Below are 16,328 nucleotides of genomic sequence, written 5' to 3'. Positions count from 1 at the left end.
CTGAGAAGGAGTTGTAGATAATTATCTAAGTGATCATGGACTCAAAGAAACTAGAATTGTGTGTCTGGGATATAAGCAGCACCACTCCAGGCTCTACAGATGAAATGGGATTGAACTACTCCCAAATTTCTTGTCTTTTAGAAAATAATAACACATTAATAATAAAATAAAACCCAGGCTTTAAGTGGCAGAATTTCCTTCTTGCTCCCATAGGATGCCTGACAGTTCTGGAAAGCAAGAGCAAAATTGGGTTGTCTTAAAATAAAATCTCAGGTGCACTGATCTCTCTGTGGTCTTGGAACTAATTGACAAGAAGTGGTTCAGGAGCTATACCCCTCAACAAGTTCTATCCAGGGGCCTTTCTGTGGTGAAGGAAATATCTTCTATCTGATGCCAATGTGGTAGCCATTAGCCTAGTGAGGGTACTGAGTGCTTGAAATGTGGCTGATGTAACTATGGAAATAGATTTTAAACTTTGTTTAATTTTAACTAATTTCAATTTAAATTATGTAAATAGGCAAAATGAGTTTGGAAATAAGGACACTGTCTTCACATTCTGGAAGTTCTCCAGAAAGTTGACTGTTCTCTGGGGAAGAGCCAAATACAGTCCTGTACCTTCACAATCTCCTGACATTGCTCCCTGGCACATTTCATAGTCCCATATTTGGGAGCACATCTAAAAGCTGCCTGTGTCCTTTTATCACTCCTCATTTCCTGTAAGACCTTCTTGAGTGATATGGGCTTATGGTGTTGCTTATCTTTCCCCAGATATTGGAGCCAAACTGTGTCTCACTATACAGACATACAGGGTCTTGCATTTAAATAAAAGGTAAGAACAAAAGGAAGGATTAAACTTCAAATGCAAATCTCTTTTTCCTTCAAAATTGTGGCTGAGCTGAACCACAAGCAAAACCTCCCACCTCTACTACCACTTTTACTACAAATTACCTGAATCGTTGGATAAAATATAATTAAAAATTTTAAATACATTCTTGTGCATAAAAAAATGGATATTTTGGCAACAGAAACCAAAAAGGAACTCAAAGCCACTAAAAGTTGGAACTCATACCACAGCACCTCATAGAATTATCAGATGACTGTGTAGAGACTAGTAACCAAGGGATGGGCTTTTAAAGTCCTGACAACTATGTGGTCTGGTACAGAGGCCAAGCAAATGGATCCTAGAACTAGATCCTGCCTGGATGAAAACGCCTAGTCCTGAAACTTATTAGCTCTGTGACCTTGGGCACACTGTATAACCTCTCCATGGCTCAGGTATTTAAGTCTATAAAATGAGGATTTAAAAAATAACTTCTCAAAGAGGTTCTGTGAATGGACTTGGTATATATGAAGTGCATAGACTGGTGCCTGGAGCGATTTTGGTACCATAGAAGGGCTTGCTTATTATTAACCTTGAGATGCCCATAAAAATGGATTAGCAAAAATTTTAAAGGATCACAAGTTTAAACCAGAACATGGGGGAACTGAAACTATCACCCTGCTGCTGGAGAAATGCATGCCGCTGTGCTGAAAAGCAGCTTCGCAGCATGCAGGAAAGAAGTGGATGTCTGTAGTTATCCACTTTGGGATGGTTGCTCTGGAGTCCTTCTCGTACATGGAGCTGAAGACCTTGAAAAGGATGTTCTTAGCTTTGCAAGCCTGGAAGCCACCCAAATGTCTATCCATAGGAAAAGATAAAAGGCAGTGTAGTTTTACAATAGACTACTCTATTGTGGTTAGAAGGAATACTGTGTGTGTGTGTGTGTGTGTGTGTGTGTGTGTGTGTGAGAGAGAGAGAGAGAGAGAGAGAGAGAGAGAGAGAGAGAGATCCCGCCCTTTCTCCATGGTGTGTGCTGGAGCATATTGGTGACTGAGTAAAGTGAATTCCAGAACACCAACTTGAGCACATTTACAAATGCACAGGCCAATTTGAATTTTATTTCTGGAAAGTGCTCACATACTAACATTTTTTAAAAAATGAAGATAGGAAAGATATATTCTTAGAATTGGTAGTATTTTCTGAGGAAGGCAATAGAGCATTGGGATGGAAAGGAAGTTCTCAATTGTATTTGTAACAACAATTTAATTCTTAAAAAGAAAAAAGATCCAAAGCTCATGTAGCATAATGTTAACTGTTGTCAATATTGGATGCTGGGCTGGGGTTATGGCTCAGTGGTACAGCATTTGCCTAGCACGAGTGAGGCATGGGGTTCAATCCTCAGCACCACATAAAAAAATTAATAAAATTTAAAAAAAATTGGATGCTAACATAAATGCTTGTATTATTAATCTCTGAAAGTCTGGAATATTTCATGATTTTTCAAAACACAGTTTATAAATAATTTTTCAAAACAAGTAGAGAAGAAAGCCTGTACTTTCCAATTTTTTGGTCAGAACAAATCAGCATCCCAGAAGTTTTTGATGCTGGCCATGTGAAGTTAACACTTTGAGAAACATTCTCTTCAATGTGTTATCTTGATATTAATATGGAATCCATGTTTCTAGCCCAAATCTGGGGAGGGGAGAAAAAGAGAAGGGAGATGAAAAAAGAAACAGAATGAATAATTGGGAGGTCAGTTTCAAAACACAAATTATATCTGGTCCTGATATAGGTTCAGTTTCAACTGAATATTGGAAGTCAGTTTAAATACCAAACTTGACCAAATCTGGTTTGCTAAATGTGCACTGGAGAAAACATGGAAAAGACCCAAGAAAAAAAAAATAGGTTTAGGACAAGTCCAGAGACAGCGGAATAGAGCCAGGACAGTGGGTAGAGGGAAAGCCTGGCGAGAGAGAGGCAAAGGACTCGTGATCCAGTGAAATCCTATGCAGAGTTCCTGAATAGGAAGGTTCAAGTGTGGTCCTCTAGCTTCCGGGGGAGTGAGAAGGGCAAGCCCACCTGCTGCTGCACGGCTTTCAGTCTGTAAAGACCTGTTGGTTCTAGAAGGTGGAGTTTGTTCACATTCCAATCCACCTCTCCACTCAGTCTTCCTCCAGAATGACTTGTTATTAAAGTGGGAAACAGACTTGGTACATGGAAGCGAAATGACATTTGAGGATTTCAATATGACACTTTAGCATACTTCTTCATTTTTAGGATGAATACAAGAAGTAAAATTTAATTTTCTTTACCAATAATTGTCTAATACTTTCTCTCAGGGAAAACATGAAAAGATGAATATATATATATAGATCGTGTTCTATGTGCTATCATCTGTCTGAAGTCGTATTAAATATTAATTTAGATATTATATGAAATAAAAAATTTTAAAGTGTTTATTTACCTATATATGCATATATATTATTTTTTGGGACTAGGGATTGAACCCAGATGTGCTTTACCACTGACCTTCGTTCGGCTAGCCCGGAACTTCCAATCCTCCTGCCTCAGCCTCCCAAGTTGCTGGGATTACAAATGCACACCAACAGCACTGTAAAATTTTAAAGTAGAGTTTCATGTGAACTTGAACATTTAATAATGTCTTGAGTTGACTTTAATGAAGGAAATGAGTGAAGTTCACACTTGCGTGTGCACACACATACATATGCAAACATGCCAACAGAAGTTTTAGGCAGGCACATTATTCCTTTTATTCAAAATTTGGATGTATTTTTAAAAAATTTTGGAATGGTTGGGGAATCAAGTTCCTAATGAGAACCAAGCAGCCCAGTTGAACTCTTCTACCCACTAAGACAGGAAGAACCTTTCAAGAGCCTTTTAAGTTGAATGATTTAACCTGAAAATTATGGGTTTAAATATTTCTTCAGCTAAAAAGGGTCATTTGCCGCGGGCCTCATCTTCTCTTGGTGATGATTATGGAGTTGAAACCTGACTGCTGACCTCAGTCTGCTTGGCTCCCACACCCGATGGACAGCCTTCTGTAGTCCATGAAGCGCGACAGGGGATGAAAACACCATTTAAACTCCGAGCACGTGCAGGGTAATGGGCTTGGCTAATGACTTCAAGTTATGCTCAGGCATAGCCTTGACTCCGTGTCTGTTTCTTACACAAAATAAGACAAAGAAACAGCAAGCGCCCCACTTGCGATGGTTTGTGTGAGTCTCTGTGAAGCCTGTTGGCACTGTTTTCATACTCTTCTTTCCTTCTAAAGCCTACTTAAATGTACATTTTAGCACAACCACACATGAAGTTTATTAAGCAAGAATTATCCATACGGTAGTCTATTTATTTTCACTAAAACCTGCATACAGGAAAATACATCGATGATTTTTATCTTAAATTTAATTTCTTGATTTTGATCTTATTATTTTAATCTTCTTAATCTACCTCCCTGAGTATTCAGGAATCCCAACTCAGCTCTCAAAGTGTTACTTTTATCTCAGCCTTGTTTAGGCACAAACTCTAGAAATATTTGGTCCATATCCTCTTAAGGCCATTAAGGGAAATGTCAGGCAGCTATTAGCCAAGGCAAAAGTTCATCCCTGAAGATCCCGAAGATAGACTAATGTTGGAAAAGCAGGGGTGTGAGGTGAGATGGTGCCTAAGGTCCCCCCACATCATCTCCCAAAGACACTTTGAACCAAACCAACTTCACCAGTGCTAAATGCACATGCAGCTCCCTAGACCCATGCCCCATGTCCCAGGGGACAGACTTGCATTTCTACCCACATCAGTCAGCCTTGGAGTGGGCCTGGGAAACCCTCCCTTCTCCCCACCACCAAGACCGTGCCAAGTTCCTGTGGTTATGAGATCCAGGTGTGATCCACCTTAGCATAGCCTTGGTGGCCAAAGGGACTATCTCAACACATCACCCCCAACTTTGGGCAGCACAGTCATCTTTAGATCAGCAGAGACCTACGCCCTATGCCCTGCTGGGTCAGACTTTGTTTCAGCCTGTGTCACCATCATCTGTGGGCATGGGTGTATTGTTGAGGCTGTGCAGGTCCTTGTAGCTGTAAGACTTAGGTGTAACCCAGCTTAGCATTAGTCTTGGTGTCCAAGGAACTGCCTTCAACTTCACCACCCTGACTAACCCTGGGCAGCACATCATGGAGGAAGACCCCATTCACTAAGGATAGGACAGGGCAATTGGCACAGGAACTCAGTGCTGAACTTATGAATGCTAACACTGAGCAGATCCTAATGGTCCCCATTTCTGGGCTTCTGCCCACATACAGAGGCTCAGGCACAGGTCCCGTGCTAGAAAGAGATGCATGTCTTCACCCTTTCAGACTCCTACTGTGGCCAACATCACCTGGTTATGGCTGGTTAGGGCAGTCTTAGCTCATGAACCTGGGTTTTACCCGAGTGAGACACTGGTCTCAGTGGACTGTGGGTTCAGGGTATGACACAGCAATGAAGCACTGGAGACCATAGGCATGGCACAGGACCTCAGGGCCAATTTGTGTGTGTGTGTGTGTGTGTGTGTGTGTGTGTGTGTGTGTGGCAATTCTACCCAGAGTTGCACAGAGCCTTGCAGTACCTGACACTGGTTGGTGACTGGGTAAAAAGTATGGGTCTACCCTGCCATCAGGAGGAGGCTTAGGATAATGGGTTACTCTTTTTAGATACACCCTCAGTTCATGCTGACACTATATAACTATGGATTTGAGACAAACCTGGGCATAGATCACCCTCTAGTGCTAAAACAGTGACAACACACCAACAAAGAACTTGTGGCAAATCTGGACTGTGGGTGCCATCTGGTGCTGATATGGCAGAAGTAAACAGATTCAGAGAAAATAAGCATGCTTAGAATTTCTGGAAAGACAGGCAGAAACAAAGCCAAATTATGAATACCGAAATAGATACCTAATCCTTCAATGCCCAAATGATGTCAAACACAAACAAGTACCTAAAACTTTCAGGAAACTTTGATCTCATCTAATGGTCATAATAAGGTGCCAGAAACTGGTTGTATAATAACCACTAAAGGAAAACTCTCAGATGGAGAGTTCCACACAACTATTTTAAGGGAACTCAAAGAAATTCAAAGAAACACAGAAAATTATTTCAATACTCTAACAGGAAAATTTTATAGAGAGATGAGAGAGGGAAGCATTTTAAAATATCAAATTGAGTTCCTCAATTAGAAGAAATAACGAAGTGAAATTGGAAACAAGATAGAATAGCAGAAGAAATTCAACAGAAGGAAGACTTAGTGAGCGCAAAGGCAGATCCTTTTGAAACCAGAGTTTTGAGATGAAACTCCTCTGCTGGCAGGTGGGGTCTGCACGAGCTATAAGCCTCTGCAGCAGAGAAGTGCTGCAGCTCTGAATGGTGGGCTGTGCCCTCACCATCAAGTTCTTCTGTGCAGGTTTTTGTCTCATGAATTTGAAGAATGAAATCCAGAGAGCAGGCTGAGTAAACGTAAGAGTAGGATTTATTCATAGAGACAGAACTCTCGCAGGAGGAGAGGGAACCCGACAGGAGTCGTGGGTGAAATGTGCTAGTCTAGGGGTTTATATTGCACGTGGGTCAACACTATCAGTCTAAATTTATGCTGATTTGGGCTTGGAAAAGTAATAACGCTACTGGTTTGCCCTGATTCCCATTCAGGTTTTTCTTACTTCCCTTTCTCCCTGTTGGGGAAAGGGAGGGAGTGAAGCCATTGAATTGCATGTGCTCAGTGTGCGTGGGGGGGGGGGGGGCAGGAGCTGCTGGGATGGTAGGAGCCCTGGAGAGATGACAGGCGGGGCAGCTTGGCGGGTCCACCCTGCCTCAGGCCCGGGCTTGCCACTCCTACTCTAGCCCACCCAGGTCATTGCTTCTCTGCTCTGCTGCTGCTTCTTGGTGGTGACCAGCGGGCCGGCTGTGCGGCTTGGTGGCCAGGGAGCCGTGTCAATTTGAAAATACAAAGTCAGAGGAGAAAGAAGATAAAGAAGAATGAAGAAAAGTTATGGGAACTTTGGGGAAGTATTAAAAGAGCAAATATTGGGGTGATGGGATTCAAGAGGACCCGAGAATGTCAAGGGGTAGACAGCTTCTTCAGAGATAGTAAGGAAAACGCCTAAACCTAGGGAAGGACACAGGAATCCAGACACTGGAAAGCCAAAGGTCTCAACCAGTCTTTCCCAGACATTATATGAAGCCCTCAAAGGGAAAGATAAAAAAGGTTCTGAAAGAAGTAAGAGAAAAGAAACAAATAATCCATATGTGTGTCCTGGTCCGCCCAACAGCAGACTTCTAAGCAGAAGTCTTACAGGGCCAGAAGAGAGTGACACAGGATTTTCACAGTTTTGAAGGAAGAAAAAAGAAAAAAAAAGTTCGACCAAAAAAACTACTTGGCAAAGCTATCCTTAGAAGGAGAAATAAAGATATTCCCCAATAAACAAAGCCACAAGAATATATCTCCACCAGACCTGTCATGTAAGAAGTGCTCAAGGAAATTCTTTGAACTAACACAAAGAAATATTAATGAGTAAGAAGAAAATGTGAGAAGGCATAAAATAGGTAAAAGTAATGATACAAATTCAGAATGCTCTAGTATGGGGAACATGGTGAACAAACCATTTGCATCTTTAATATGAAGACCAATCTGAACTCAGGTTTGTCCCAAATACACGTTGGTGTGAGGTTCAGAGAGAACCAGGAGACACCTCGAGAGTACAAGGAGAGCACCTGGAGATAGTAGTGTGTCCTCATAAGACCCCCCTGGGTCTCCTGGTTGGAGTGGGCCCAGATGTCTCAGCCATAGTCGTCAGCTTGTGATCAGGCCCTATGGGATTCTACCCAACTCTGGGTAGATCAGTTACCATGAATGGATCAGGCCCCTGTGTTACATCTGTAACCACAAGTGCTGCCAGGCTGTGTTGTGCCCTGAGCCCACAGCCTGCCAAGACTAGCACCACCCTGGGCTAGGACCAAGGCCCACACTGCTGTGGGCTGCCTACTACTGAGGTGGACTTTTGGCCTGAGACCCCTGCAACCAGCTGGAGTAGGTCTGAGAGACTGGAGCTACGCATCTTCCCTGTCACGGGAGCTATTCCCGAGGCTCTACCTCCTGGTCGGCCTGGTGATGGAGACCATTAGGACCTGCCTAGTGTTAGGTTCCATCAACCCAGCAATAAGTTCCTGGGAAAGTCCTGCACTTACTACAAGGTCCTAGCCCCACCAAACACAATCTTGTGCCGTCTATGGTACTCAGGGTTGGGGTAATGCCAGTGACGGCAGTTCCTTGGCCGTGTCGGCAATGTTCAGCTGCTCATGCCTGAGTCTCACAGGACCTGCAGAGTCTTGGGGTGTACCAGTGACCTCCCTGCAGTTGGCAGTGATGCAGGCTGAGGAACAGGCCCATCCCGCTGAGGTGCAGGTCTACCTACTGCTGAGACAGCTCTAGGATCCTGTCTAGAAGCACTGGCCTGATAATAGCTGTGCTGCCCAAGGTTAGGGGACAGGCAATGAAGATAGTCCCTTGGCCAAAGCTGAGGCTAACAGGTGGCATCAGAGTTTCACAGCCTTCACAGTCTTGGAAGGGGGTTGGATGTATCCCATGCCCATTACAAAACTCGGAATGATGCTGGCTGAAACTTGAGTCTGTCCCCCTGGTGCACAAGTCTCTGCCTGATGCCAACTTGGTCTAAAGGCTCAGTCTGTGAGCCCTGGCTGATGTAGGGGGCTTCAGTTTCTACCAGGTGCTGGTTATCACCATGGTGGGCCTGCCCTGGCTCCAAGATAAAGCTCTGTGCTAGCTTTCTTATTCAGCTCTTGCCCTGATCTCCACTTGGTAGATAGAATCTTCTTCCATGCTCTGCTGCCTTAGGTTGGAAGAGGAATGATGGACGCAATCAGCTGATTGACCTCATGGGACCTCTGCACAATCCTTGGCCACTGGCCTAGAGGTAGGGGTCGTGAGACTTAGCCCAGCATTGGGTTTCATCTTGGTGGACATGGTACTGGATCTGAAATCTAAGACCTGGCTTTAATTCTTTCTCCTTCCCCTAAGGAGGAGGAGTCTCTGCAGGCTGGGCTGCTTGGAACTGGGGGAGAGATATTGCTGGCAACTCTTTTCTTCCTGTCTTGTTCAATGCTTCTTTTTGTTTTGATCTACTGAAAGCAGCTGCAATGGTCTCTCACTTGGTTTCTTTAGCTCTTGTGAAGGTATTTTGGTGCGTAAATAGCTGTTCAACTTGGTGAGTCCGTGGGGAGAGGATCACCAGTGGATCTTACTCAGCTGCCATCTTGCTCCATTTCCCAGTACTTTTTGGTTTTTTGCCATACTGAGGATTGAGCCCAGGGCATTGCACCTTGCTCTAGCCCAGGCTAGACCTTTGCTGATGAGCTACACCCCAGGCCTCCAATTCTTTTTAACTCTGTAGCTTATGCTCCCTCCACTCTAGCATAGGAATAATTTAAGAGTATGGACTTTGGAATCAAACAGGACAAAATTAAACTGCTGGCTATAATTTCTTGGCTGTGTGGCTTTGAGCTTAAACTATCTAACCTTTATTTTCTGCATGTGTAAAATAGAAATATCATTGTCTTACCAGGATTGTTCAAAGGATTAAACAGGCATTATTTAAAGCACTTTTACATTATTATAATGAAAGTATCAGCAAGTTAATATCATTGTATCAGCCACAAAATAATACTTGATTTTTCACGAGGAGTCTAATACAGTACCATGTATGAGAGCAATGGGATCATTGGTTGGGTTGAAAATCAGGCACTCACAATTCCTTATGAAAAAAGAATTCTCCAAGAAGGAAAAAGATTGTGGACAAGGTAAGCTGTTGGTGAGTAGAGGCTTGCCTGGAAGTCATCTTACTCCCAAGTCTCTAACGAGTCCTGCCACAATTTTATCTGATCCTAAAGGAAGCTGAGTCAAAGAAGTGGAAGCCCCTAACCTCTATGACTTTCTACACTGGATTAATGGCTGTGGCCTGATATAGTGGTTATAGAGTAGAAGAGCAGAAGAGGAAGAAAAAGTTTGAATGTCACATGTTTCATATGATAGCCATTGAAGAATTTTATACAGGAAGGTGGGAAAAATTCTGATTCATAGGTATTATAACCAAGTAGCATTCGGCTTATAGAACATTGTTTATATTGTGTTTATATTATTGTTTATTATTATTAGTGTTTTTTATTATTATTATTATTATTATTATTATTAGTGTTTATATTATTGCGACTTATTTCCACATGTGAAGGTTAGCTTGCTCAAGCAATCTCCTGAAGACTGGTCTCCCAGAAGAAGAGCTGACCTTTTTTAAAGCTCCATGTGACCAATATGGTCCAGTTTTTTGCTTTCATTTTTTCTCTTTCTTTCTCTCCACCCCCTACCCCTACCTCCCTGCTGCCTAGTAGGGGGGATTGAAGCAGAGATGCTCTACCACTGAGCTATATCCCCAGCCTTCTTTTGTGTTTTTCTTTTTAGATTTTGAGACAGGATCTCACTAAGTTGCCTGGAACCTGCCGTCCTCCGCCTCAGCCTCTCGAGTAGCTGGAATTACAGGGTTGCATTACCACACCTGACTGGCCCAGTTCTTAAGGTGATAGGGCCTAGCCAACAACAGGCATAGACCCTCAGCCTCAGGCATGCTTAGGACTATGGCTGCCCCAGCTATGAATATTAACCAGGCAAATCCTGCAGCTGGCTTACCACACCTTATAGCTGCAACCATAAGACTAGGATCACAGTTTCTGATTATGGCAGGAGAGGGGCTAATAGCATCCCTCAAAGAAAAAATTAAACTGGAGTCAAGCTTCTATAATGTCATGTTGCCATTTTGTTTTCCCTAATGAAGCCATAGCATGAGCTGCTGCTTCTCTAATCATGCAGCTTAAAATCTCTCCAATCCAAGGGTTAGTGGGGCTCCCCAGAATATAACATCCAGCCCAGACAGGTGGCTGTGCTCTGCTTTAGAAAGGAGAAGCAACGGGAAGCTGTATTCCTGTTATTGTTATTGCTTCCGTGCATTTTTTCCAAAAAGCACTGCCCAGCAGGTCTGGGTGGGGGTTTATGACATTGGTCCATTTACCTGTGTTTGCATGATTATTTAATACAAACCACTATATTAATGTACAAAACTAATAAAATGAATATATTTGTGTTCCCAGCTTAGATGAGGATGTAAACATTGCCAATCCATCAAAGTACCATTGCATTCTGCTCCAGATGCATCCTCTTCCTGTATCTCACAGTTGATCAGAATTATCTTCATTGTATTTATGAGTCTTTTAAAATCTTACTGCCTAGTTTTCTGTTTGAACTTTTATACAAGTAGTATATGAAGTTTACCCAGAAAGTTACGTAACAGAGAGTCAATACACTCTTGCAACTTGCTTTTCATGTACAATTGGTTTCTGGGATCTGTCTACATTTGCAGTGTTGGCAGCAGCCATTAAGCACATATGACAGGACAAAGCCAAGCTGATTCAGTCACTTGAGACATAAGGAGCCGTTTGGCTCAGTTTGGCTGTGGTTCCAGCCTGTGTGGCATACGGAGATTCTCCAAGGGGGCTGGTGTATTTTAGTCAGCTTATTTGCTGTTCTAACCAAAAGACCTGACAAGAACAGTTCTAGAAGAGGAATATTTATTTGATATTCATGGTTTCAAAAGTCTCGGTCCATAGACGGCCGACTCCATTGTTCTGGCCCTGAGATGAGGCAACATGGTGGAGGAGCATGGAGGAGGAAAGAAGCTCAGGATGCAGAAAACAGGAAGCAGAGAGACTACGCTCCACTCATCAGGACAAAATATAACCCCAATTACCAACTTCCTTTCACCACACTTGCCTGCCTACCGTTATCTACTAGTAAATTCATTCTAGGGATTGATGCACTGATTAGGTTAAGACTTGCATAACCCAATAATTTCACCTCTACACTTTCTTCATTGTCTCACGTGATCTTTTGGGGAACACTTCATATCTAAATCATAATATGGCATTTAACAGCTGAGCCTTTCCCTAACAGCAGTTCATTAATTTTTGTTGCCGTGTTTTGACTTTGTATTCTATAAATATGTTATTTATCAATTTTGATGTTGTTGGACATCTGGATTGCCATAGAGTTTTTGCTTGTATATTTGGTATCATAAATAAGACCATTCCAAACATTCTTGTACATATTTGCTGGTTCAGATGTGTGAGAGTTATTTTAAGGAATATGCCTACAAATGGAATTGTTTGGTCTAGGATACAGACATCCTTAACTCTACAGGATAATTCTAAATTGTTTTGCAAATTGTTTGTGTGAGATTTCATTAAAATACACAGTTTGTAATTATTTCTGCTGCTCCACATTATTAGCTACTTAGCCTTAATTTTTGCCCATCTTGTGGGGCATCTAGTTACGAGGAAAATGTGTACACCCCAGATGATAAATGAGTGAAAATTTTTCAAGTGTTTAATTAGCATTTACATTTACATTTCTGTATGTATATTTTCTCTATTTTTCTATAGGCTTTTCTGTATTCATATTCATCTGTAGGAATCACTCATGTATGCAGCATGCTCATTTTTGGTTGATTATTGAGGCCACAAATATTTCTTATGAATTTGTTTTGCTTTTTACTTTATGGTTTCTTTTGATGAACAAAATTTCATTATTCTAATTTTAAATCGTCAAATTGATTACTCTTTATGGCTTTTGTTTTCTCATATTAAGAAAGACTATACATTTTTTTACATAAAGATATTTCTTTAAATGTGTTCAAAGAATTTTGGAATTTGACTTCCCATATTTAAATCTCGAATCTACCTGGGATAGGGTTGTGAATGACGTGATGTCAGTCAGGAATCCCAGTATGCCAACACCAAGGCCATTATTGAGAATATCTTGTCTCTGTCTTCTATCACGTTACAACATGTGAATAGATTTATTTGGGGGCTCTGTGCTCTGTGTTGTTAATCTTTTAACCTATTCTTCTGTCTCAATTTTTTTTTTCCCTGAAGTGGGTTTTGCAGTCATTCTTCCAGTGAGCCTCTGAAGTGGTAAATTCTCTTTGTCTGAAAATACCCTTATTTCCCCCTGTTCGTTGAATTTCTGTTTAAAGCCTTATGAAATTTTAATTGATGTGTATTTCACACCGAGTGAATTTCCACAAATATTTATCTTATCACATCGCCTGAGGAGTATGCTTTTTACACAGCCTTTCTTCCTTATTCTCCTTACTTCTGAGTCTCTCTCCCTGATCATTGGTTTTTAACAGTTGTCACCCCCCACCCAGGGATCCACTGTGAGAAGGCAAACCAGGATTGGTAAATTCAGAGATTCTACTTTGTTCGGCTGCATCGTTTTTCTTTCTCCTGCATTCATTGTTTTCCTATCCTGCCTGGAAATGGGATGTTTGTGTTAGACTTGAGATCTCTATCACCTCACTTGGCATGAATGTGGCCAAGAATGGTGCAGGGAGGCAGCAAATAGGGCATTTCAGTGTGAGAGAAAAATTATAGTCCTAAGGAAACAAATGCAATGAGCCAGAAACTGGTTCAGACCATGTCGCTATGAGAAAGAGTCGCAAAATCTAATGTGACCTACAGAAACAAACACAATTCGACAAAGCCGTTTTGTATCAACCAGTCTTTCACCCCTGTCAGGAATTATAGGCCTGAAATGTAAAGATTGTAGAACACTTAATAATCCTTGTCCAAACACAAATAATTAATGTCCAATTTATAGTGGAGGAAAATTAGTTGTGTAAAAACTGAGAAGCATGCCAATATCAATTGCCAAATAAGCAGTACTGAGTAGCGGGAGTCAGTCAGTCCTCTCCTAGGACCAAACATCCTGACCCTTCCCCATAGGAGGGGTTATCAAAACATAGCTAAGTCATTGGGGTTAAGAACCAGCCTCCCGTTAGGCACAAGGAGAATACCAAGCCATCTTCTACTTAGCTTTCCCACAAGACAGAAAATGCCAAAGGGCAGAAGCATGGGCTCCAACAGCTCACTTCCTTTAGATGTCTTTCTTTTCCATTCTTTAATGCACAGAGTACAATTAAAATTTCATAAGGCTTTAAACAGAAATTCAACGAACAGGAGGAAATAAGGGTATTTTCAGATAAAGAGAATTTACCACTCCTGGATATGTTGTGAATGGAGAGCCTGTAATTTGTTATCATCAGCTTTCTTCCAAAGATTGGAATGACACTAGCCAGCACTTGCTGGCCATGTGCTGTGTGCTAGGCACGGGGTGGTGTCTCACATGGAGTATTTTATTTAATTCTCACAACAGTCAGACAAGATACAACAACATTTTCATTTTACAGAAGAGGAAAGTGAGGCCAGATGGACTAGGAAATTAATTTATCAAGGTTACCCCAGATATACATGGTAGAAATGCATTTCTAACTCAGTCACATCTGTTTCATTCCAGCTAAGAGCCAGCCTTCTTACACTATGAAATAATCCCACTTGAAATTTCTATTCAGTTTGATATCTATTCAATTTCTATTCTTATGAGAATTTCCTGAGTAAATATGATGCTGGATATTATTTGCATTAGACAGTACTCTGTGTTGTTAGCACAAAATAAAACAAAACCCAATTCAAGCTGACATTAGCAATAACAGACTTAGATGATGTGCCCACTCGAGCCAGGGGAAGAGACTGTGTTGATTGGCTCAGGCCTGAGCGATGCATCTATCCATGAACCACAAACGGACAGAGGAAAGTTGATGACTCACTTTATAACCTGGGCAATTCTTGAGGCCGAAGATGGGGACATTTCCACTAAAATTGAATGGCTGTCCCTTCTTCTGGGAACAGGGGCAAATGGGAATACAGAAGCTTAGAAAAATGAAGGAAAATAAATCAGAGTCAAACAGACTCTCCACTCCCCTTTCCAGGAAAAGATTAACACATATGTGAAACTTAAGGAAAGATTATGGTTAGATGTCACATCTTAAAAATATTTCAAGGATGATAGATAAATTAGGTATCCATGGGTGCATTGTGCCAAATTATCCTCAAATTTAACTGCTTTAAAGAATAAAAACAGCTTGGTGGGTTAGTAAATTGGGTGTGGCTTAGCTGGCTCAGGGTCTCTCATCAGGTTGTTGCCGAACAATTGGTTGGGGAGGGATTTGCTTCTGAGCTCACTCACATGGTCGTTGGTAGATTCAGTTCCACTCAGGCTGTTCCATGAGGAAGGCAGATCCTTGACATGTGGCTCTCTGTGGGGCATTAACAGGCAGCCAGCTTTCCTGAGAGCAAATAAGAGAGAAGGCGAGATGGTGGTGTGAGGACAGGGGGAGAGAAATAAGATGCTGAAGGCAGTCTTTATATAACCTCATCTGGAAAGCCACATCCTGTCACTTGTGCCATTTATTAACCTTTAGAGTTGAGCCAGTCCGTCCAGCTGGACTTTCTTCAAGGAGGGGGTGGCAGAAAGGCATGAACAAAGAGGCAGGAGGAAGCAAGGGTTTTTAGGTGGGGATGAAGACTTCCTACATTGAAAATCTAACCCCTAATGTGATGGGATGTGGAGATGATGCCTTGGGAAGAAATTAAAGAGATAAGGATGGAGCCATTATGGGTGGGCTTTTAGAGAGACCAGATCTTGATTTCACTCTGTTCTCCGCCATGTGAACATACAACAAGAAGAGGGCCATTTGTAAACCAAGAAGAAGGCACTCGCTAAACATGGGATCTGCCTCCACCTTGGTCTTGGACTTCCCAGCTTTCAGAAATGTGAGAAATAAATGATTGCTGTTTAAGTCCCCCAGACTCTTGTGATATGTTACAGGAGCCTGAACTGACTATATAGGGGTCGTCTTAGAAGATGCTGACAATAATGTGTGATTTATATGGCTTGTACACGTGTACATTCAGAGAGTCGGAGAGTGCACAGGGTACGGTGCTAACAGCACCTTTTCTACTAGGAACATTACAGGAGTAAAACAGTAGTCATGGTCCCTGCAGGCAGCAAATGACAATCACAAGTAGGTAATGTGAGCTGGATCACCAAGAACTACTTCCAAAGAAAGGGGAAAGTCTAGGTAAATCACAAGACATTGAGTTCCTAACAGCCTGATACAAGAATTTTGGCACGTGGGGTCTGTGTAAGTTTGGAGACCTCTAGCAGCTAAGAAGTGTTATAGCTGTCAAGAGTAGGCCCCAACAGCTCACCGTCAACTTCTGTTTTGGGTTCTTACCTCCTGGAACAAGATGATGAGTGTAACCGAAGGATTTACTGAAAAACGGAAGCAGGAACAGAACTCTTGCAGTGCAAAACAGAGTCCCAACAGCTGCTTTCTCCATCCACGGTGCGCTAGGAATTTATATAGCAATTGGATTACTGCTATTGGTGCAAACCTATGCTGATTAGAGTTTAGAAAGGTGCTAATGCCGTTGGCCAATTCTTGAGTCCCGACTTCCATTCAGCCCCACTTCCATTTTCTCCACGCAGGTCAGGAAG

Source organism: Marmota flaviventris, chromosome 12 (genome assembly GCF_047511675.1).
Source record: "Marmota flaviventris isolate mMarFla1 chromosome 12, mMarFla1.hap1, whole genome shotgun sequence".
NCBI classification, from domain to species: domain Eukaryota; kingdom Metazoa; phylum Chordata; class Mammalia; order Rodentia; family Sciuridae; genus Marmota; species Marmota flaviventris.
This window is presented reverse-complemented; position numbering follows the sequence as displayed.